At 37.7% G+C, this 26,260-nt stretch overlaps 1 long non-coding RNA gene across 1 annotated transcript in view; it reads right to left on the bottom strand.

The window, feature by feature from the left end:
• LOC119247629 (uncharacterized) overlaps window positions 1-26,260 on the bottom strand; it is a 260,801-nt gene that overhangs the window by 171,484 nt on the left and 63,057 nt on the right. The window contains exon 2 of the long non-coding RNA XR_008550746.1: window positions 24,094-24,153. This is a non-coding gene — a long non-coding RNA (uncharacterized LOC119247629). The remainder of the gene's footprint in view (window positions 1-24,093; window positions 24,154-26,260) is intronic.

Here is a 26,260-nt window from a genome sequence, read left to right as displayed (position 1 = left end):
AGGTAGGGGGAGGGCATCTTTCCCTTGATATCACTTTGAGAAGTCAGAACATCTCTGATTTCTCCCTCTGATTCTTTTTTTAAAATTTTAATTTTATTTTTATATTCCCCATACAATTACAACCCCCTTATTTTGACCCCAAGCCCTCCTTTCCCCGCCCCCCACACCCCCATAGAGTGTCTCTGGTTCATAGTTGTTTGTTGATTTTGATTTTTACTTTCTTATGGTTATTCTTTTTCCTGGTCCCTTATTTAAGTTTTCTAGATTCCTGCTATGAGTGAGACCATCCGGTATTTTTCTTTTTCTTTCTGGCTTATTTCGCTGAGCATCATCCCTTCCAGCGCCATCCATGTTGCTGCAAATTGCATGAGTTTATCTTTTTTGAAAGCTGAGTAATATTCCATGGTGTATATGTACCACATCTTCTTGATCCAGTCATCTATTTTTGGGCATTTGGGTGGTTTCCAAAGCTTAGCTATTGTAAATAGTGCTGCTATAAACATAGGAGTGCAGGTGCTCTTTGGAATTGATGTTTTTGTGTCCTTTGGGTAAATACCTAGGAGTGGAATTGCTGGATCATATGGAAGCTCTATGTTTAGTAGGTCCAGAAATCTCCACACAGCTCTCCATAGTGGTTGGACCAGTTTGCACTCCCACCAACAGTGCAGGAGAGTTCATTTTTCTCCATATCCTCGCCAACATTTGTTGTTACTATCTTTTTTAATATGTGCCAGTCTCACTGGTGTAAGATGGTATCTCATGGAAGTTTTGATTTGCATTTCCCTGATTACAAGTGATGTTGAGCATTTTTTCATATGCCTGTTGGCCATTTGCATTCCCTCTGATTCCTATTATTTGCTCATCCAAAAGAGAGGAAAAAGAACTAATCTGATTAACCCAGAGCTTAACATGGATTGTGTTTTAATGTTGGAGGCTTGTGGCAACTCAAAAGCAAGAATTAGTACAGGAACTTCCCCTTTTTCTTTACCCTCAGGTGAGGCGTGACCTCTTTCTACTGCTTCCAGTTCCAAGTGGCTAGAAAAACTATACCGTGCTTTTTGCTAAGTTGGAGAGGAAGATGCTATTCACATCCTCCATTCTCTAAAAGCAATTGTGGGACTGATCCGTGGGCTTCTTCCAAGCAAACCCCAGACTATACTCTGCCTGTTGCTCCAATAAAATTGCTATGCATTTTTGCTCTAAAATTTGGATTTGGTGCAGAGGGAAGAAAATCTTATTTTAACCTCCAGTCCAAAACACATTCTCTTTAACCAAAGTCTACGATTGGATTTTTTTTTATCCTGGCTCTAATTAATATTTTGATTTGTAATCCTTACATGCATTTTCCATATGAAAACCCCATAAAAGGAAATGCACATTATAAACCTAACCCTGACCAGCAGCCTACTCAGAAAATAGATGACATCACAGGGAAGAAATACTTGGAGATCAGCCTTAATGATGTCTTTGTAAATTTGTCTCTAAAAGCAAGTAAAACAAAAGGAAATAGGGGACTCCATAAGCTAAAAAACGCCTACTTGGGGGGAAAAAAAAAAGATTAAGATGAAAAGGCAGCCTAATAGTGGTAGAAGATATTTGTAAACCATCTATCAGACAAGGAGTTAGTATTCAAATTATATGAACAATTGGACAACAAGAAGAAGGGCATACAACCAGATTCAAAAATGAGCAGAGAGGGATTGGGGTCAGAATTGGGGGGTTGCAAATGTATGGGGAATATAAAAATAAAATTTATTATTTAAAAAAAAAAATGAGCAGAGATCGAAACAGGCATTTCACCAAAGAAGATACAGATAGAGAATAGACACATGAGAAGATAGATGTCCTTCATTGCTTTTACTATTGGATTGCTTTACCATTTAAGAATATCTTACAGGGTCTCCCTTGTGGCACAAGGGGTTAAGCACCACAAAATGAAGCAATCCGCAGCCTCGGCAGCACAAGTTCGATCCCTGGCTGAGCAGGGAACAACCCACATGGCACAGCAGACCTCTCCTGTCTCACCTGCTGCTCCCCTCAGCAGTGTATTTCAGTTAGTCTGCCTGTTCTGTTTTCGGGTCTGTCTCTGGTGAATTCCCTCACCTTCCCACATCTCTGGCCTGTACCCAGCTCTTGTATGCGTAAATAAATAAAAATTTACAAAAAAAGAATATGATACATTTTCCATTGATTTCATCTTTTATGTCCTTTATAAATCAAAAAGGTTTTATTGCTTTTCATCTATAGCCTATGTTTTTATTAATTTCATAATAAATATTTTCATTATTAGTCAAAATCTTAATAGAGGGCCTCCCCGGTGGCGCAGCAGTTGAGCACTGGGTTGCGAAGCTGCCTGCAGCCTCTGCAGTGCCGGTTTGATCCCCGGCTGCTCCCCGGCCACCAGAGGAGGGTCCCACATGGCGCGCAGACCTCTCCTGCCACCCGCTGCTCCCCTCAGCAGTGTGCTTCGGTCCTTCTGCCTGCTCTGCACCACTCTCTGGCTCTGGTGAATTCTCTCACCCTCCCACGCTTCTGACTGTACCCAGTGCTTGTATAAATAAAAATAAATAAATAAATCTTAAAAAAAAAACTTAATGGAATATTTTGTACCTACTTATGAGGGCTTATGCTAGAAAACATTGACTTTTGTATATTTATATTGCACTGTTGCATCTTACCATATTTTTGTATTAATTCTAAATGTTTTAAACATGTCTTTTCTGTCATCAGCAAAAAAAAATTCCCACTTTCCTTCCTATGCTTGTATATTTCTAATGTTTGTCATAAATGATTGACATTAAATTCATTAGGGAAATTTTCATCTTTTCCTATGACTTGGAAGTGTTTTAGTAACTCTGGAAATAAATGGTTAACTGTTGTAGCTATTTTAATAAAATTCAGTTGTAAAATGACCGGAACCTGGTGAAAATTTTCACGATAAACTTTTAGTCAGTTTTCCTACATCTTTAATGACAATTGTTTTATTGGATTTTTCTACTGTTTTCCTTCAGGAATGCTTGGTAATATATATTTGGATATTTTGTTCATAAAATTCAGATTTTTAAATTTGTGACTATAGAATTGCATGTATTTCTTTATGCTTTTAAAAGCACTTCTTTGTCTCATATCAAATTATTTACAGATAAAATAACATTATACCTGGGATTAGTTATAAAATAGTACCCCCAAAATGGGCATGGTATAAGTGAAGTAAGGTTGGCTTCTTGTTCATAATTGTTGAATCAAAGTGATGCATTAATAGAATACTCCCTCTATATTTATATTTTCCTGGAAATTTTCCAAAATTATAACTTTTCATATGTTGGAAATGAGTACTAATTTGTATACGTGGTAATAAAAATTACTGTCGAGACATGCATATCACTTAACCTTTCTCTATGTTACTATCAGAATGGAAATCATAATCAAATGCCTTGTTAGTGACCTTCTATTCAGAAGATTAAAAACATCAACTGTGAAACCCCATGCCTCCCCCACCATACGTACTTTAAATATTTAGTCTAAGTGAATCCTCTTAGCTTTTTGTTTTGGATAAGGAGAGCCTCTCCTTTCCAGAATCATCTCTCCTAATTTTTTTCCAAGAACCTACCTTATTATCCTTTCAGCATTTACATGCATTCCATACTTATCACCCATATTCAAGTATGCACAGGCTAAACTAGCTCTCAAAATAATTGCTTGATGTAGACACCTAGCAAGTGCAGAGGATAAATTACAAGCATGTAATTTGTATTTCTCTCTTCTCTATCAGCAGTGGTATCAGACCACCAACTTGAGATGACTCAACTTAGTCTTGTCCTCCCTGGAATGTTTGCGAATCTTAGAATCACTTAGGGAGTCTTCCCTGAGGAAGGGAGGAAAAGTACACAAGGCAATTTTCTTTAGAAAGTTGGGCAAGCAATCAGCCTGTCTAGGGAAGCATGGCATTCCATACCCACTGCTCAGCATCGTGCTGTATTTCAGGTTCAGCATGTCTTAAAGGTCCTTCCATGAGGCCGGCCTGTCTCTGTTTCTTTTTCTTTACACATAAAAACAATTCCTCTTGCACAACTGAATCATAATTTATTTTACGATTTATTTTGTGTTCTGAAGTCTTAAAATAGAAGCCTGGTTTATCTTTGGAGAGAAGAGGAAGACAGAGGAACAGAAATAGGTCAGCAAAGTACCCTCTCATCACTCAGTCAGCCCCCAGTGTCACTCTGTACTACACTCACCTCCCCCTAAACCTGTGGGTCAGAACTGTAGATAGTGCTGTGTTCATTCTGTTTTGGGGCACAAGTAGCCTGAAATTTTGCATTGGATTGTGAAAGCATTTCAATTTATATATAATTAAAGGAAAAGCAAAGCTTTGTAAGGAAGTTACCAAAGTACCTGTATACAAGGTAATTACTTGAAAACTTATTGGAAAGATCAAAAGGTATGACCATTTCAAACTCAAACTTGAAGATAGTTTTCTCCAAGAAATATAAACAAATTTTTATTTCCTCCCCAGTTAAATTTAATACATAGTACGAGACTACCGGAAGGGGAGGGTGGAGAGCAGGGTATGAGGGGCCCAAGGATCATAGAGGACTTTGGGTGCCTTGGGGTGGGAGCAGTAACATACATCTAAAGGGGTGATATCTTACACCTCTAAATCACATACAGTGTTGTAAACCAATGTTACTTCAATTTAAAAAAAAATAAATAAATTTGCTGCTTAACATTTTCTTATCATTTTCTCTAAAACCTGCTTTGCATTATATGTTCTCACTCAAAATAAACTTTAATGACTAAATAATGAATCTAATGATCTTTCACAATCTCTATCTGCTTGAGTGTCTCTGCAGTCCTTGAGATTGTGTCTCTGCTAAAACAGTAGCAGAGCAGATTGAATATTCCATCCTGCTTGAAATTCTTCCTTCTTAGTTTCACAAATTCTTTGACAACCTCAACCTCCACTAACCGTTCTGATTAGTATTCTAACTCCTTCCTAGACCTGACAGCTCCTCATCCTTGAACTTTGACTTTTGTAATGTGACTACCTAAGATATAATATATATTAAATGTAAAGTTTTATATAAAAGATACTGAAAGTTAAAAATGAAGGGATAACAAAAAGCTAATAGCAAAAATGCTAAGCTATAAATAAATAAATAAATAAATAAACGTATACAGCCATAATGATATTAGACAAAGTACACTTTAAGATCAGGAATAGTATTAGAGGTAAGTACATATATTTCAGAGTGATAATATGTCACTTTAAAAGAGGATATAACAAACCTAAATTCCTCTGTATCTAATAAAAAAGTTTTCAAGATCTATATAGAGAAGAGACAGAGGAACTAAACAAATTCATGATGGCAGAGGAAGAAAATATACTTCTCTCAGTAACTGGTAGAATAAGCAAGTAAAAAAATATTACCATGTAGAATATTATGATTGACAAACTTGACCAAATTGACATTTATAGAACATCGTATTGAACAATTCAGAGTACATATTCTTCTCCAATACAATGGAACATTTGTCCTAATAGAACACTATACCACACAGTAAGTCTTCATTAGTTCAAAGGGTTGAAATCTTATGAAAAATGTTTTCTGACTTCAGTGGCAGTAAGTTAAAATCAATAATAGAAAGAAAACTTCCAAATTTGCTAAAATTAAGCAATGCATTTCTGCATGGCCCATGGGTCGCATGAGAAAAGTTGCATCTCACAGTCATAATACTGGGCGAAAGATGCCAGAGTTCATAGCATACATACTGAATGGTTTCAATTATGTGAGGTTTTTAAATATCTCTAGTGATAGATCAGAATAATGGCATCATTTCAGGGAGGATTACTCCGAGAGAGGCCTCTAGGGTGGCAGCAATATCTTTTTTCATTTTCATCTTTTACTTTCTTTCCTTAGATACATTATTACCAAGAAGAATATAATTTAACTAAATTCCATTTTTTCCCTGAAATTTCAGGCTTAAATTGCTCTCCAACTCTATCCTCAAACTTGCCACTGATTCTAATGGCTGAACACAGAACACAAGTGTCTCTTGTATACAGCTCTATCAATTTGTAAATTTGCAAAAATTCACTGAGATGTACCCTTAAAATCTGTATATCATACTGTGTTACAGTTCAATACTGAGTTTCGCCAAAAGCAAGTAATTCATTTTTTAAATAGAGCTCCTCTCTTTAACACCAATCCTTGTTTCTCCTCCTCTACCATGGTTTTGGTTATTTCTACAATGAGAACAGTATCAATGATTGAATAAAACAGGGTGTAAAATTAATAAAAAGAAAAGATGTTGAACAAGGAGGTAAGAAATATGGTCTGTGTAGGGTAATCTTTATGTTTCTGACTGGAGAAACCACTGAGATAAGAAACTGCAGAAGAGATTAAGATTTGGGGCATTCAAAGAGGACTCAATGGGAATATACAGACAGGTGTTGAGTGTGGAATTCCTTGCTCCAAGGCCAGGTAAAATGTCTGTCCTCTGTGATTACATAATCCTCTGTTGTAGCATGTGTCACACCGCATAGGAACTGGTTTTTGTTTGTTTGCTAGATTCTTTTCTTTCCTTTTGTTCTATTTATGGAATTTATTTTTTAATTAAGAACATAATAAATAGCATGTTTAAGCATTCAAAATGTGCCAGTTATTCTGTTCCAGATACTTTATTCTATTTTACTTTATTCTATTTCTGGCCTCTATCTTTAGTCCAGACCACAATATCCAAATTCCTTCCCATTAAATATGGCCTTCATGATCTTAATTACACAGGTTTAAAGAATTCCACTAAAATTATTATTATGCTGTCTTCCCATCATTTTCCCAGTTATACAGACTCACAAATTTATACAGACTCACACTTAAATGTTTCCCTTTTTGAAGTACCCATGTGTTATGAATGCCTGAAGATTTTTCTTTTAAATCCTCTCTTGCATGCCCCAGTTCTTCAATTTACATTTATGTGACAGAGGCCCCTTATCCATATGTGGAAAACCCCACTATTCCTGATAGATCTGGTAGAGATCTATCACTGATAGATCTCTATCTATCAGTTCCTGGCATCTGATTTGAGCCTCTCCTCTGTCTAAATGTTCTTTGAACAGCTGCTCCATGAGTTTTCTTAAAGCACTGTTTTGCCCATTATTTCTCTTAAAACAACCTTTTATTATTTTCCATAAGCTAAAAGAAAAATGAAAACTTTTGAGCCTAGATATATATTTAACAGACTCTGCCAACCTGTTTTTCCAACCATAACGAAATCAGGTTATTAGCTATCCCTCTATGATCCTTCATGCTTATTCTCTATCCTGCATGTTCTTCTCATTTCTCCCCAACTCTTTAAATAATGTTCATCACTCAAGAACATTATAATAGACCTTGGATTTTTCAATCACATAGACAAGTGCAAATTACAGCCTCTCAACTTACTGGTACCATGAGTTCAGTCAAATTACCTAACCTCGGAATATATTTCCTGATCTGTAGTCTACAAATAATTATTAGGTTCTTCTCATCTGCCAGATACTACATTAGCTGAGGGATACAAAGACCAACAAGTCAGATAAATCCATCCAATGAAATGGCAGACATTAGTAAAATAATTTATTACCTGAGGGGGATCGGGAAGCAAATATTGTTTAAAAATGAACAATGATGTAAAAAATAAATAAATAATTTATTACACACACACACACACACACACACACACACACACACACACTTTGCACAGGGCTAGAATTAGAGGAAATATAAAGCATATGATACAGTCTCATAATAAGGTAGGTAATAATCATTATTACTATTATTAAATCTTGGAAATCCAGTTAAATATCCATCTCCTCTGTATATTCTTATGCTTCTCCAATTTTATCTGTAATACCTATGACTTTCATGTTACTATGCCATCTATAAAGCTTCCTTTATTCCCTGAAATCTTCTTTCTGTATTTACCATTGAACTGAAAACTGAGTTATGTTTATCTGGTATATTGCTATTAAATGTTGCAAACATTTCATTGCCATAAGTGAACCTAAGTGTTTTAAGAGTATGGACTGAATTTTAAAGTATGACTAAGTTTGAAAGTCCTAAGTTCTAAAGCTCCCAGCATATGTTAAATATTCATTTATTTAATGAGTCCAAACCTGAGTCTGAATCTCAGCAGAGTGCTTGAAATGATTCCAGAATTTTCTCTTCCCACACAGAAAATCGATATGGCCAAGAATATTGGGAAGTGGAAACATCATTTCTCACTCTCTTTGTGAGTTTCTCCCACCCATTTTCCTCTTTAGCCTGCCAAAATGCTTCAAATCCCTAGGAGCCCAGGAAAAGGCTGGTTTGGGAAGCTGACAAAGGAGAGATGAAATGTTACTTAAGAACAAAAAAGTTTCAAAGAATCAGCCAGAATTCCTGAAAAAGTATTTTAAAATTGAATTTCTAAAAGGAGCCTTGATTCTTGAAGTATGTTTATTTCCCCTCCAGCTTGGGAGATTGTCCAAAGGAAGTTAAAACCCAAATACTTCCCACTAGGAATAGTAGACATTGGCTTGCCAAGTTTAGAATCTTTTAACTCATTGGTTCCTAGATTTTGAAAAGCTATCCAAGAGAACTCCGTTTTACTTTCCCTTGGGAAATAATTTCCAGTTTCAAAGCTTTAAAATGTTCTAATATTTTAAGTTATACACAAGTAATATGAATGTAAATAATAAGCAATTAAGAAACACAATGATTTTGTTTTCCATCAACATATTTACGTTTGAATACTAATGAGGAGGCTGTTTGGTAAGAACTTGAAATCTCTCCAAATCCACAATATTGGGAGAAAAAAAGAGGAGATGATGTTAAAATTTCAAACTATGCGTCTGGGTTATAAGCAGTGATATTTATAGCAGACTGTTCCACTTTACTCCCTTGAAAACATCTGAAACCAATATTCTAAAATATACTTAGAAAATAGTCACCCATACTTATCCATACATTCACTGCTCACCACCATATTTTATTGCCCTGCCATATTTTTTTCCACAAATATTTTCAGAATAGCAGTGACCTGCCTGTCAGTATGCTAAGTTTTACCGGGACATAAAAATGAATGACAGTCTCAAGCCCTTCAGAATCGTAACTTAGTCCAGAGATACACATCTATAGACATAACACAGAGAATTGATACAAAGTGGTCTTTCAAAAAGATGGCAATAGAAGTACATATACTACACTATGGTGTTAGAGACTCATGGATAGGGGAATAGAAAATCTAAATTCTTGGCCTCCCTGGTAGCACAAGGGGTTAAGACACAACCTATGAAACTTCCACAGCCTCTGAAGCAAGAGTTCGATCCCTCGGCTGGCCAGGGAGCAACCTGCAAGATGCAGCAGACCTCTCCTGACTCACCCACTGCTCCCCTCAGTAGTGTACTTCAGTCAATCTGCCTGTTCTGGTCCCCACTCTGTGTCTGGTGAATCCTCTCACCCTCCCATACCTCTGGCCTGTACCCCAGCTCTTGTATGCATAAATAAATAAATCTTTAAAAAAAAAAAAAGAAAATCTAAATTTTTCTAGGAAGGCTTTATAGACAGATGGTATTTGATCAGTTAGTAATCAGATATGCTTTTATGGGAGGTGGAGAGGAGCTTTCCAGAGAGAAGGAACAGTTGAAGGGAAGCTTACAAAAATATTTTAAAACTTTTTTAAAAGAGGTTGTGAGCATGAAGTTTGTTGGTGTTCATGCACAAGGAAGATTGTGAGGGAAGATTAAAAGAGAAAGTTCAGTGGATGAGACAAAGTGTGAAGCCATCAGGAATTCTAACTGCTATATTGGCGCCCCCAAAAGACAGGAGCTCAGACTGAGTCTGGTAGCAGAGATGGAATCTAAAAACACAAGTGCAAATACCTAGAAGAGTATCAGCAGTCACTACATTCAAGGGACAAATCTAAGGAAAAGGAGGAAGAGTCCGGAACACTGAACCAGAATCACACGTTTGAACAGGTGCAATGGGTTAAGATGCAAATCCTGGGAGCTACCGGCTGTAGCCTCGTCCTTGTGTAGAAAGTCACCAGAGGGGAGATGGGCGGAGCAACATGGCGGCGAGGAGACGCTGCGAGTAAGATCTCCCATTAAAAAAAGTGAATAGGGAGGAAAAGCGGCAGGTCCCAGTGAGAACTGGGACACGGAAGATAAACGGACGACTCCAGCAAACTACCCGAAGAAGAAAGTGGCCATAAAAGAGGACTAGAGGGAGGGAAGCGCAGAACCCTGCTCCCCTCCCCCGCCCACAGAGGCGGCACTCTCCGACCGGCAGAGAGGAGGAAACAACAAACCAAAACGACTAACAAGAACAAACGACGCAGCAAGCGGGACTGTGAGTGGAAAGGAACTATTGCAGCCACCACACCCCGTGAACGGGAGCTGAGGCGAACCCTGCAGGATTCGCCACGGCGGTGAGCGAACGGCTCCGGGCGCCAATAGAGAAGAACAAAGACCCCGGGAGACGCGCACACAGCCCGGGCTGCCGGGGGAGCTTGAAAAGCAAGTGCAGACCGGAATCGGGGCTGCCCAGGTACCCGCGCCTGTGACCTAGGCTTGCGGGGAGACAACCTAGGCTTGCGGGGAGACGCGCGGAGGTCCTCACTGAGGTGAAGGTCCCTCCCTGAGTGAGCAGGAACCAGGCACCCGGGCACGGGAGCGGTGCAAAAGGCGCCATTCCCGCGCCACTGAACTGGGCTACAGCCCGCGTCCTGGAACTGAGGGCTTTGAACTGAGACCCGGGGCACGAAAATTCGGGGCGTGGGTTCTCCACGACGGTGGGGCACAAGGCAGACACAGCACCCCAAAGCTGTTGAGGTGTACCCTACCATTCCCGCTCTGCTCCCTGTCCCACGGGGTTGGGGGGACGAAAATCAGCCCCCCAAGGACACTAGGAGAGATCTCTGGCGCCACCTAGTGACCAGGAAAAAAAAAGTCACTAACACCCCATAGAACAGGAAATTTCTTAAGACTGCTTGAAAAGGGCAGAAGGCTTCTGCAGTGGCCAGCCGGGAAGTTATTCCACGCCAGGCCCCTTCCGACCAGCAGTCTGAGCCCACAGAGGGAGCAGGCACTCACGTCCGGGGCAGACCGGGGGCGCAGAAGAGTGTGCCTGAAACCGGAGGCGCAGGGACTGCATCCCGCTTCACCATTTGAGAACAGGGACATTTCTTCAGTAAAAACTGCCTAAAACCAGCAGAAAGCTCCCCCAGAAGGCAGAGATGGCTCCTGGAAGAGCCAGAGGGGAGCGGAGAAGTTCACCCAAGATGCCAGTCAGTCCGAGCATCACAGTGTCCCAACGCATACGACAAATTAGAAAACAGACAGTAGGGAGTAGAAGAACCACACGCAACCTAACAACTCCTCAGGAAAGAAGCACACCACAAAAAGAAAACCACTCACCAGATTGCAACGACAGCAACTTGGAAGAACTTCTGAGCCTTCCAGAAAGAGAATTTAAAATTGCCATGATTAAAAAAGTGATAGATCAGAAGAAGGAAATTGAGTCCCTAAAGAGGGAAAACAATGGTCAGAAGAATGAAATTGAGTCCCTAAAGAGGGAAGTAAAAGAAATGCAGGAGATCAAAGAATTAATGGAGGAACTAAAGAACTCCGGGAAAAGCAAGGAAAGCAGAATAGATGAAATGGAAGAACGAATAAGTTCTCTTGAAGACACAGAAATAAAAAGAACCAAAACAGAAAAGGAAAGAGAAGTACGAAGGAAAAAGAATGAAGAAAGACTTCGAGAACTATCTGACTCCATGAGGAAAGGAAATATAAGAGTTATAGGAATTCCAGAAGGAGAGGAGAGAGATGTAGGAACAGAGAAAATATTCCAGGAGATAATTGAAGAGAACTTCCCAAATGCGAAGAAGGAGCTGAAAATTGATATACAAGAAGCAAGAAGAACACCAAACTTCCACGACGAAAGGAAAAACACAGCAAGACACATAATAGTAAAGCTCCCAAGAATCCAGGACAAGGAAAAAATAATGAAGCTGGCAAGAGGGAAGAAACAGATAACATTCAAAGGAAAACCAATCAGGCTGACATCAGACTTCTCTGAAGAAACACTACGGGCAAGGAGAGAGTGGAGGGACATAGTCAACAGACTCCAAGAAAACAGATGCCAACCAAGAATACTCTATCCCGCAAAGCTCTCTTTCCTCCATGAAGAAAGAATATGGACCTTCCCAGACAAAGAGAAACTCCGGAATTTCATTACGAATAAACCCTCACTCCAAAAAATACTACAAGGAATCCTAAAGCCAGAACCTCAGAGGGACGAATAACAACGAAAGAAGACCAAAAAAAAAAAAAAGTTATTAAAAGAATAAATAAAATCAAAGGAAAGACAAACATAATGGCAAATACAGATGCTAACATATCAATATTAACTCTAAATGTAAATGGACTAAACTCTTCAATAAAAAGACACAGAGTTGCAGCCTGGATTAAGAAACAAAACCCAACCTTTTGCTGTCTCCAGGAAACACATTTAGCTACAAAAGATAAAAATAGGCTCAAAGTCAAAGGATGGAAAACAATCCTACAAGCAAATGGGCCAAAAAAGAAAGCAGGAACAGCTATACTTATATCAGATAAAACAGACTTCAAACTCAAAAAAATAAAAAGAGACCCCAATGGTCACTACATTATGATTAAGGGGACAATACTTCAAGAAGAAATAACACTCATTAACATATACTCACCAAACGAAAGAGCACCAAAATATATCAGACAACTGTTGTCCTCTCTGAAAACAGACATCAGAGAAAACACATACGTAGTGTGAGACTTCAACACACCACTATCAACAATGGATAGATCAACAAGACAAAAAATAAGTAAAGAAACTAAAGCTCTAAATAAGGACCTAGAGCATTTGGGCTTAACAGACATCTATAGAACACTAAACCCAAAAAAAACGGAGTACACATTTTTCTCAAGCGCACACGGATCATTCTCCAGGATCGATCACATACTGGGGCACAAGACATCAACAGATACACCAAGATTGAAATCATACCAACCATCTTTTCTGACCACGAAGGCATCAAACTAGAAATAAATCATAAAAAGAAGGCAAGGAACTATCCTACCTCATGGAGATTAAAAGCCACACTACTGGAAGACCACTGGACTAACGAGGAGATCAAAGAAGAAATTAAAAAATTCTTTGAATTGAACGACAAGGAGGACACCAATATCCTAAATGTATGGGATGCAGCAAAAGCAGTAATAAGAGGAAAATATATAGCAATAGAAGCTCACATCAAAAAACAAGAAAGAACTCAAAGAAACAACCTAATCTCGAAGCTCAAAGATCTAGAAAAAGAACAACAAAAAAACCCCAAAACCAGTAGAAGAAAAGAAATAATAAAAACCAAAGCAGAAATAAATGAAATTGAAACTAAAAAAACCATCCAAAAGATCAATGAAACCAAGAGCTGGTTCTTTGAAAAAATAAATAAAATAGACAAACCCCTAGCCAGGCTCACAAAGGAAAAAAGGGAGAAAGCACAAATACACAGGATCATAAATGAAAGAGGAGAAATCACAACGGACACAGCAGAAATCAAAAGAATAATCAGTAACTACTATGAACAGTTATATGGAAACAAGTTCAACAATCTAGAGGAGATGGACAAATTCCTACAACTCTACAATCACCCAAAGCTAGATAAAGAAGAAATAGAACACCTAAACAGACCAATTACAAGCAGCGAAATTGAAATGGTAATCAAAAACCTCCCCAAAAACAAAAGCCCAGGACCTGATGGATTTACAAATGAATTCTACCAAACATTCAGAGACGAATTAGTGCCTATCCTTCACAAACTCTTCCAAAAAATTGAGAAGGAAGGGACAATACCAAACACGTTCTATGAAGCCAATATTACACTAATACCAAAACCGAATAAGGACAACACAAAAAAGGAAAACTATAGGCCAATCTCCCTAATGAACACTGATGCAAAAATCCTCAATAAAATTTTAGCTATCAGAATCCAACAATGTATCCATAAGATAATTCACCACGACCAAGTTGGATTCATTCCAGGGGCACAAGGATGGTTTAACATCCGAAAATCAATCAACGTTATCCAACACATCAACAAAAAGAAATATAAAAACCATATGATAATATCAATAGATGCTGAGAAAGCTTTCGACAAAGTGCAACACCCATTCATGATAAAAGCCCTTGAAATTCTTGGGATACAAGGAACATACCTCAACATCATAAAGGCCATCTATGACAAGCCAACAGCCAGTATCATTCTCAATGGTGAAAAGCTGAAAGCAATTCCATTAAGATCTGGAACAAGACAAGGATGTCCACTCTCACCACTGCTTTTCAATATAATACTGGAAGTCCTAGCCAGAGCAATAAGACAAGAGAAAGACATCCAAGGAATCCAAATAGGAAAAGAAGAAGTCAAATTATCACTATTTGCAGATGATATGATAATATACATAGAGAACCCCAAAATCTCCACAGAAAAACTAATTCAACTCATCGGTCAGTTCAGTAAAGTGGCAGGATACAAAATCAACATGCAAAAGTCAGTAGCCTTCCTATACACAAACAATAAATCTGAAGAAGAAGAAATCAAAAAAACCACCCCTTTTATTATTGAAACAAAAAAAATCAAATATTTGGGAATAAATCTAACAAAAGAGGTAAAGGACCTATACAAAGAAAACTATAAAACACTTAAAAGAAATAGAAGAAGACACAAAGAAATGGAAAGACATCCCCTGCTCATGGATTGGAAGAATAAACATTATTAAAATGGCCATCCTACCAAAAGCAATATACAGATTCAATGCTATTCCAATCAAAATCTCAATGGCATTCTTCAAAGAAATAGAACAATTATTGATGAAATTCATATGGAATCACCAAAAACCCCGAATAGCCAAAGCTCTACTGAAAAAAAAAGAAGGAAATGGAGGCATCAAACTCCCAGACTTCAAACTATACTACAAAGCCATAATCATCAAAACTGCATGGTATTGGAACAAGAACAGACATACAGACCAATGGAATCGAATAGAAAATCCAGAAATAAACCCACAGATTTATGGTCAACTAATCTTTGACAAAGGAGCAAAGACTATGCATTGGAGCAAAGAAAGTTTGTTCAATAAATGGTGCTGGGAAAACTGGGTCGCTACATGCAAAAGAATGAAGCTTGACCACTACCTCACACCATACACAAAAATCAACTCAAAATGGATTAAAGAACTAGACATAAGACCTGAAACCATAAAATACATAGAAGGAAATATAGGCAAAACACTACGGGATTTGCACATCAAAGACATCTTTACAGACACATCACCCAAAGCAGTGATAGTGAAGGCAAAGATAAACAGCTGGGACTACATCAAATTAAAGAGCTTCTGCACAGCAAAAGAGACAATAAAAAAAACAAAGAGAAACCCCACCAACTGGGAGAACATTTTTGCACCCAACACTAATGATAAAGGACTGATCACAAAAATCTGCAAAGAGCTGATGAGACTCAGCAACAACAAAGAAAATAATCCAGTCAAAAAATGGGCAGAAGAGCTAAAAAGAAACTTCTCTGAAGAGGAAATGCAAATGGCCAACAGACATATGAAAAAATGTTCAACATCACTTGCAATCAGGGAAATGCAAATCAAAACTACCATGAGATACCATCTCACACCAGTGAGAATGGCACGTATTAAAAAAACTAGCAACAACAAATGTTGGCGAGGATGTGGAGAAAAAGGAACTCTTCTGCACTGTTGGTGGGAGTGCAAACTGGTCCAACCACTATGGAGAGCTGTGTGGAGATTTCTGGACCTACTAAACAGAGCTTCCATATGATCCAGCAATTCCACTCCTAGGTATTTACCCAAAGGACACAGAAACATCAATTCCAAAGAGCACCTGCACCCCTATGTTTATAGCAGCACTGTTTACAATAGCTAAGCTTTGGAAACAACCCAAATGCCCAAAAGTAGATGACTGGATCAAGAAGATGTGGTACATATATACCATGGAATATTACTCAGCATTCAAAAAAGATAAACACATGCAATTTGCAGCAACATGGATGGCGCTGGAAGGGATCATGCTCAGCGAAATAAGCCAAAAAGAAAAAGAAAAATACCGGATGGTCTCACTCATAGCAGGAATCTAGAAAACTTAAATAAGGGACCAGGAAAATGAATATAAGAAAGTGAAAATCAAAATCAACAAAAAACTATGAACCAGAGACACTTTTTGGGGGGTGGGGGCAGGAGGGGAAGGATTGGGGTCAGAATGGGGCGTTTGCAATTGTATGGGGGAATATAAAAATAAAATTTAAGATAAAAAAAAAAAAACAAAGATTTCTCTGAATAAAAAACAAAACCAAAAAAAAAAAAAAGAAAGAAAGTCACCAGAGGGGCGGGGCCACCAACTCAAGACCCAGGCCAAGATGGACTGACATTAATGTCACCTGTGCCACTACTGGGGGAGGCAGATTTCAGTCAGACATTTTGGTTTTCTTGTCTACATAATGCAAAATGACTAGTCATGTTTATTACTTTTGGCTTTGCTTGGACTTATTCTTTTAGAATTTTATAGAACTGACCTTACCTTTACATGGATTTGGGATGGCTTTATAGGTATTATCACCCATACATTTTGGTCATAGCAACATGCTTTCTTCCTAGAAGTGATCATGATCATAAATTATAAATTCTACAGATCATATCTTGTTTACATTAGAATTTTAGAAACTACAATAAGTCACTTAATATACTTGAAAAAATAGATGTCACAATTCTTAAATAGGGAAGAAAAGGATGACTGTCATTTGCATCAGTTCACTAAAAATACAAGCCTTTATTATATACATGCTATACAGTAATTCAAGTATTTCATATCTTGATGACCATCTTTTCCCCTTTTTACAAAGGGAACTGAGTAATTTCACACAGATTAAAAAATTTGAGTTTCATCAACACTTGTTGGGTCTGGTCCTTTTGATATGGGCTATTCCTAAGGAATGTGAAAACACTAATTTAAAGGGATACACACACTCCTAGTTCTTGTTGGAGTGCGTGAACTATTTACAATAGCTAACTCATGGAAACAACTTCAGCACCAGTAACAGATGAGTGGGTCAAGAAGATGTGGTATCTACACACAATGGAATACTATCAGCTATCAGAAAAGATGAAATCTTGGCATTAGCGACAACTTGGATGGAAATGGAGGGGACTATGCTAAGGAAAATAAGTCAGAAGAAGAAAGACAAATACCAGATGATTTCACTCACATGTGGATATAAAGGAACAAAGCAAAGGAACAGTCAAAATCAAACCCTTGAAATATGGCTGCAGAAGTGAGGCAACAGAAGGAGAGGCAGGGGTAGGAGAAAAGAGGGCAGGGGACCAATGGATTCTGGAGGATTATTGGGGCTTTGGTGATGGATGTGAGATGAAAACAAATACTTGAAGAGGTGTGAACCTGTACTCCTAAAATATGTACAGTTTTATAAACCAGTGTTACCTCGTTAAATATAATTTAAAAATAAAAGAATGGTGTAATAAAAACAAGGGGAAACAAACCTTGAGTTTTGGCCCCTGTTATGACATTTGCATGAGGGTTTTGGTGTGTTAGGCATCTGAATTTGCATCTCTAATGCCCTCCAGCACTGCGGTTCTTGTATTTTATCCTGTTTACATTATTTTAATAGTCATAAAATGTCTTAATATTATAGGAAATAATTAATCCCATTTTCTTGGATGGACAAACTTAAGAATCCACACATTAAAATCTCATTTTTTCAGATAGGAGTTATAGGACCTCAGCTATATCATTAAATTTTTATTGTTCTAGGAAAAAAAATAGACCCCAGCTATCCTTTCTTCTTCCATCACTAGTTCTTGCTAATGCCAAGTCCATGATTTCAGCTGCCTTTATCGGCCATCCAAGAGCCTGTGATTCACCACATAGTTTAGCATTTACTTTGTAGACTCAAAATAGAACTGTGCCGGGCCCCTCTCTACAGCTTTCATGCTCCCTAAATCCAGCCCACCCCCCGGATAGCTATTAGCCTGGCCATCTGTTTCTTAAGTGTGATGCTTGCCCCTCCCTGCCCCATATCTCAGGAGTGAGTCAAGTATTTGCAAAAAGGCAGAAGCAACTGTTTACATTTCACTTCTTGAAAGCACTGCACACAATACTTTTTCTCTCACATAGTTGAGCTTCCCCAAAATATTCTTTCTGTGCTACAGTTATGGAATTTGTAACAAGCAATTTTCCCAAATCTTTTTACTCCTTACAGGAGCACATTCCTTAAATTCAGATTTAGGATGCTCCAAATTTCCAGCATAACACATGGTTAAAATCTAGTGTCTTAACTATTGAAAAATAATAAGCATGATATATTACAAAAATGATATGGCAAGCAGTCTCAATTACAAGATTAATACTACATCTGAAAAACTCCAAACACTTTTTTCTGATATAAAAGTATATTTTACAACTTAAGAGCATTCAGTTATTAAAATTTTGTAAATGTGCTAAGAGTTCCTGGCCAATTTAACCTCATCATTTTAATTTAGAAACAAGAAGCAGCAGCAGTTTGTGGCAAGGTTCTATGAAAATAAATAGAATTTTGAGACTATAAATGAAGTTAGAGATTATTCAATTCATTATCTTCTTTTACTAGATAAAAGATTTCAGAATCCCTGAATTCCAAATATTTAACTGTCATAAATATTACATAAAATAATAAAAATTGAGAAACCACTAAAATAAGTAGAAAAGACTCATTCTGTGTAATGAGCAATCATTACATATATATGACAAACTTTAAAAAATTACTTTTAAATAAATTTTAGAGTGCTTAAGGTAGTGGGTTATAAAACATTACTATCCTAAACAGTCCTGAAAAAGAGTCCAATGTTATAATATAATTATACAACATATGAAACACAAAGAAAGAGAATGGCAGACAGAAAATGAGACCCAGGAACAATTATTATCAAATTTTAAATTAAATCAAGGATAAACTTTCCTCCAACCTCCTTCTGGAGCAGTCTATGCACTGGAATGGAAGACCTCATGTGCTGAAATGGGTTCTAAGTGGAGCTCTGATTAATCTGTGGTCAAACTCATTTGTGTTGGGCATTGGAATCACGGTTTAAGAAAGAGAAGGCACTGCAGTTATATACAATGATGAATGATGTCCTAATTAACTCTAGTTTGGGATTCAGAGTCCAGGCATGTCACACAAAGAGACAGGTGGGAGAAGCCATTGTAAGGCCATTTGCAATGGCCCTAAAAGACACGGGAGGAAACAAATGAAAGCTTTCTCCACTGCAGGACTTCAAGTAGATGTGACCTACTAGCAATCTATTTCATGAAGGCAAATGAAACTTCAGAATATCCTTTGCAAAAGGAAAAGCAGTGGTGACATAGTAACCCTTATCCAATAACAAACCTAAGTGTCAAAAGGAGCAAAGCGATCTTGAGAACCGTGGTGATAGCAGTTACTTCAAGCAATACTTAACTGAGTTTGCACGCATATCTGGGTTATAAATAAGAACAAAGAGACTAGTTTTACTAATCAGCTGAGTCTAGGCTGCACTTACAATCTCCTCACAGAGTCAATCTAACAGGACAGAGCTTTTCTTCCAAACTACCACAAAACGTTGGTAGCTCTAAGAATACAGTACACACCAGCATAGAACTGTGACTGACAAAGCAATAGAAGAAGCACCTTTGGTGTAGCATATCTCTGGGCAGCAAAATAGTGTGGCTAACTACTGAAGGAGTGCTTTGCATGTTCTTTAGTGACTTCTAATATTACCTGGAGATAAATTTCTAGGAAATAGAGTTTTTGGATTAAGTATTAAGTCAACAAAATTTAGGTTGATGTTTGGTGACCTTAATTGTGCTGATAGGCTGATGAGCCTGGAGAAACATTAAAGGCAATTCTTTAATGTTTATTAAACCACCAATAAATAACAAAATAGAAGCTGCAATCATATAGCCACCCTTCTTGTCTCTGCTCACCTCCCTCCTAGCTCCCCTCCATAAAAAAGAAGTTATTAATTGGGTTGAACGGGTCATAGTGATCCTTTCAAGGGTCAGTCTGCCTTCTAAGGTGTGGACACATGAGTCAAAAGTAGCTCCTTCCCTCATCATAACAGAATTAATGAGCCAACTGGAACATCCGATTGGAGACTTTATCCCCATTCTTCTCCCAGATTCCATGAAAACTCTGTCTAAGGCTAACCATCCCCCTATTGGACATACCAAAACATTCTAGTCCCCATTTTTTTATTATTTTTTTAATGGAGGAAATATTAAAATGGTCCATATTAAAGGACAAGAAACAACAAGTGCTGGTGAGGATGTGGAGAAAAGGAGTCTGTCCTAGACCCAAATTTTAAAAGGGGGCAGAACAGAGGTAAATGGAGGAGGAAGTTTAACACAGGATGCTAAGTCTAGTCTAAGTCCTATTCCACCTTGGCTTTTACCAGAGCTCTGGTTTGCAATAATGGACTTTTCTGCATCTCTAAATGAAGTCACCCATTTCATAGCCCTTTAAACCTACATGGAAGAAAACTGATTGATAGACAGGATTCACTTATATTATAGTCATCAAATACATCGACATCCCTGCCCTTATTCCTAATAATGCCATAAAGATTCCATTAATTCTGAAAAATGAAAAAGTCTATAATGGATAATTTGAATAAATAAGTACCCTGGGACAACATGATCAAGTATACTGTTCTGTAACACAAATCTTATCAAACCCTTTCCCTGTTCTCTCCCAGCACAATATTGTGAATTGCAATGTGGACCCTGCATGGCCCCTTCCAAGAGAAATTTGTCAGCAGAAATCTGTGTGTCTGCACCTCTGCTGGAAGGAATCCATTGACATGATTTCCTCCAACTCCTTAGAAGCCAGGTTCCCACCTGCCGCTGTGTTCCCATTATCCACCTCAAATATACATGTTTTTTGTAAATCTACAGAGTATACACCAATTTTTGACCATGTAATATGAAATCATGATCATTCATCTTATTATTGTTTTCCACATGCTAAAAATGTCTCTGCTTCTGTTGGCATTTTCTGAAAATAAGCAGTTAAATGCTATTTCATGAACTGTTTCAATGTACCCATTACAACTCTGATTTCTAAGTGCTGTTCTATTTCTGCTCACCATCTAACTCAGCCAATTCACAAGATATTCACTTCCTACTACACATGTATAGGCACTCTGCTAAATGAGGTGGCTATACAAATGTGGGGTCTACACGATTTTTAACGGCATTTTCCGGGATTGCTTAGAAAACAGGGTGATTCCACCAGCTGAGTCACAGCGACCCTGCTGTGATTGGTAGCAGACTGATACTCATGAGGACCCCAGGGTCTGTGATTCTGTCTCCACTTGGATTTTCACTGTGGTTTCTGGGGGTTGCTCTTTAACCATTCCAGATGTTGGAAGTGGTGCCTATGGCAGATCCAAGACTAGATGTCATTTGGTATGCTGGCCACCACAATGTGTTATTAAACTTGAACTAGGTCTGGAAAAATTGATTCGATGTTGGAATGTTGGCACTCAAATCAGAGTGACAGGGAACACATGGAACTTCTCTTAATTTTATTTTAAGCTCTTCTATAATGTCATCTTGTATAGCTTAGTCATCACAATTCTAACTGCCTCACCATAGGATTCACAGCCAGCTTCTGGAAGTTCCTAAATTTACCTAAGTAGCCTAGTAAATACCCCAAACACATTATGATATAAATTTTATTATTTCAATAAAATAGTGAGCATAAAAAGATATGCAGTATAGAATTTTAAATGCATTTAGTATTATGAAATATTTAGAGTTGAAAAGAAATGATGCTGTGGATTTGTTTCAAAATAATCTGAGTTTGGGGAGAATGAGTAGGGGTAGAGATGAAATAAGATTGCTCACAGATGGACAATTATTGCAAATCAATGATGAGTAAATCAGGCTCATTATAATTTTCTATTTACATTTGTGCATTCTGATTTTCTAAAACAAAACACTTTTGAAAAATGTAGGTATTAATCTAACACCAACTCTAATCTCTGTCTCTAGGGATATCAAATTCAAAGTTGTTCAATCAAACGTCTAGTTCTCAATTTATTATGAATATTTCCTCATGGCTTGACTAAATGTTGCTATACATATCTGTTAATCTACAAAAATATTTGAGTTGCTTTATGTATAAGCTTTTCTGGGAATTAAAGCTGAATTAGATATAGATTCAGCCCCAAACAACATTTAGCCAAATAAGAAATTAAAGCTTGAACGTGTGCAAGAGTAAGACAAGAGCAAAGTGTTAAGTGCCGCACACAAGGCTCTTGGAGAGATGATATCCAGTTTATCCCATGGACAAAGACGGCTGGGATTCCTGAGCTCCCCTCTAGCCACCTGCCATAGACTCACCCACTCCAAAATGGGTGCCTCCTGCCTTATAATTTTGTGTATGCACATAACTACATTTACACACACAAACAGAAAAGGACATCCCAAATCTAAAATAGAGACTTCCATCCTAGCCATGGCAAGTTTGTTAGACTGGGGAAGTAAAGTACTTTCAAATTAAGACAGGCCCCTAATTGGGGCTTCCCAGGTGGCGCAGCGGGTTGAGCACCGCACTGCGGAGCTGTCCGCAGCCTCTGCAGCAGATTCCCACATGGCACAGCAGACCTCTCCTGTCTCACCCGCTGCTCCTCTCAACAGTGTTTCTGTTCTGCTCCCTGCTCTGTCTCTGGTGAATTCTCTCACCCTCCCACACATCTGGCCTGTACCCCAGTGCTTGTATAAATAAATAAATCTTTTTAAAAAATTACAACACTTTAAAAAATAAAAAGACAGACCTAATCCCCCACTCCCCCTCCTCCTCCTGCTTCATGCAGAGGTGGAGTAGCTCCCTGGATTCCCTTCCCCCAGTTAACATGTAGGTCCACTAGATTGTAGCATTCGGAAAGAGAGAAGAATCCAGAAAAGATGAGCTTAAGCAAAAGCATTGAAGGCACTTGCCCCTCAAGCTTTCAGCAATAAACTATCTAATTTGTTCTCAACTTATTATGAATATTTCCTCATGGCTTGAGAAATAAAACACTAGGGTAGTATTTTATTTGAACAGAAAACCCCTGAGTTCCTTTCAGCTTCACAGGAGAATAGAAAGAGAATTCAAAATGAGAGTTAATCATCAGAGAAAGATCTTACCCCCAAAAGACAAAATCTAATCAACCAGTCATGTATAAACCCTTGCACTGTTACTGCCTCAGTGTTTACATTAAAATGCCTGTGTCTGGTGCTGTTATCCCACAAAGACTCTGAGGAGTCCATTTTGTCCTTGACCCAGGTCACTATTACTCTCCTCCTGACTTAGGAAATAGAGAAAGAGCAAATGAAGAGTCTTTGTTCCCACTAAAATGAACACATAAAGCACTGAAGGAGAAATGTATCCCCCATCAGAATCCCTCGCATCTTGAAAATTGTTTCTTGGTGAATTGTCATCCTTACAGGAAATTAAACAGGAAAATCTTACTGGCTATCCCTCCTTCTGATCAGATTTAAAGTCTCAACTACAATTTAGTTTTACATACTTTCATTTTACCACACACACTCACACACATTTACTTTCTCTGTGTGCAAGAATGAACCAATCTGAACAGTCAATGATCCATGACTCTATCTGAAATGCTTATAGCCATTCTGGTACATTTACAGTGCAGACTGTGCATTACCATAAATATATGAAATGAAACCATATATTTTCAATTACTCCATTCATGAAAATGTCTTTTCAATCAATCACAGCTTCTTATTGTGAGACCAGCTGTTTGTTTCATAGTAAAGTTCAAGAGCCAAGGGAAGTTTCAAGGGCAATGAAAATTTTGCTGTGTTTTCCAGCAAGCAAAAACCTGGAATTTGATTGGCTTCACATAGTGTAAAATCTCCCACATGTCAAAGGCAACAATTTTCAACATTGATGAGGATTACTTAAAAAGTGGCATACCTAAGGAAAGTTCCAAATGTTGACCTCTTATGACAATAAAACCATGCCATCCAGATGCACCTGCGTGGTAAAGAGAATATGGTGAATTTTGCCCTACATGTTGGCAAGGCCAGACAATTGAATCTCATTCTAGTTCAGTGGAAACTTTAAATAGAATAATTCACATTGCAGTTAAAAAATATACAAGAATAAGACATTCATTTTTTATTTTAAGCTTAACTGAATACAAGCCATTTTATCTCACCAATGGTACTTTGGGTGGGAGACAATGAGGGTGATTGGCAACCTATTCAGTATTTGGACTGCTACCATTGTAGACTATTTCTACTCCTGCTAAAGAAAAACACAGTTAGGTTTATTTAGCTGCAAGTGTGTGTTCATGGGACACGATAAAGCAGGCAATAAGTAGAAATTTCATATCCTAAATTTAACTTGGGTTACCCTGAGCTAGACAAATTGTTCATATATTTTCATCTTTCTCCCCTCACATGTAGTTAATTTAATGAAAGAAAGAATATGATTATTGTGCTTAGGAAAAACATTAGAACATCTCCCTAGAATGGTGGAAAGTAATCTAAATATCTTCCAAAACTGTGTGAGAAACATGCACAGCACCTATTAGGACACCCAAGGTCACAGGTAAAAATGCCAAGTTTAACCACTGAGTGCTTATTGAGAATACATCTGTTATATAGCCACAGTGGGTATCTCTGATATCAATAGCACTTAAATTGGGTAACAGAATGCTGTTCACCTAAATAAATAATAGCTAGAAAAATTGCCATTTATATGTCTGAAATGGACTTTTGTAATGATCCCTTGCAATGTGCAAACCACCTTAAGTATCACCATACTTGATACTGCAGATGTGAACAAATGAACAACATACAATATCTGTCACTTAGATTCAAAACTTTCACAGATTTTAAAAACTTTTAAAATGAAGTTGACTGTGTTCACCCTAACTTACTAAGCTTGTGAATTTTTCATAATCTTGTCCCTGCATGAAAATGTTTAAATAATGCAGTAGTGGAGTGAATGTGCAGTATAATCACCTTGACTTCTTAATTGAAGTGTCTGGAAACATGCATTCAATTCTATTCTTTATCTATTCTTAGCCAGGATGTTTTTCAACTAAGCACATTGCTCACTTTTTATATTCTTGCATGGTCACATGAGAAAAACTGAGAAAATGAAAATCAGAGAAATTTTTCTGGCTAATACACAAAATCTAATTTTTTTACAATCTAAAGTTACAATTTATTATTAAGTCTGGCCCTTGCTTCAGCTAACCAACTTTGAATCTTCCTGTTTATATACAAGTTAATATGTTTAGAATGTTAAGGACTTCACTTTACCTAATTCTGGCTAAGGAACTAAAACTACATAAACAGGAAGTTTGAAAAAAATTAATTAATGAGATCTAGGTTAGATATACCAGTAAAGTGAGCCTCAGATTTAGAAAAGACAGTAAATAGCTTTTGTGCAAATGTGTGTAATCTTTGTTTCCTTATTGTAAAATAATGTGTGTATTATTGGACTATTTTTAAATAGTGTGGTGATTTCTTATATGATTATTATATACAAAAAACTAAGAATCATCTATCATTTTAAAAATAAGCATTATAAAAATGAACATTACTATAAAATTAAAATATTTCATAATCTGAGGCTCCAGTCTATTGTTGTTGGGTTTTTTCCCTGAAGATTGATTGATTGATTGATTGATTGATTGATTTATACAAGAATCGGTGTACAGGCCACATGCGTGGGGAGGGTGAGAGGATTCACCAGAGACAGAGCGGGGAACAGAACAGGCAGACTTTTGTCAGGCTGACTGACAAAATACACTGCTGAGGGGAGCAGCAGGTGAGACAGGAGAGATCTGCCGTGCCATGTGGGAATCTCCCTGGAGGGCCGGGATCGAACTGGCGCTGCAGAGGCTGCAGACAGCTTCACAGCATGGCGTTCAACCTCCTGCGCCAGAAGGGGAGGCCCAACCAGTCTATTGTTTAACTAAAACAATGTCAGATGCCATCAAATCCATCTTTAAAATGAGAGCTTTTGAAAAAATAAGGTCCTTTAGACACGCTAGTAATTTTGCTTTTGTCATTGACATTCATTCCTTGTAATGCCAGATACAATCGATGATGATGTACAAGCTCAA

Source organism: Talpa occidentalis, unplaced genomic scaffold (assembly GCF_014898055.3).
Source record: "Talpa occidentalis isolate TD23 unplaced genomic scaffold, MPIMG_talOcc4v2.1, whole genome shotgun sequence".
Taxonomy (NCBI): domain Eukaryota; kingdom Metazoa; phylum Chordata; class Mammalia; order Eulipotyphla; family Talpidae; genus Talpa; species Talpa occidentalis.
Note: the sequence above shows the minus strand (reverse complement) of the source record. Positions and strands in the feature narration are given on the sequence as shown.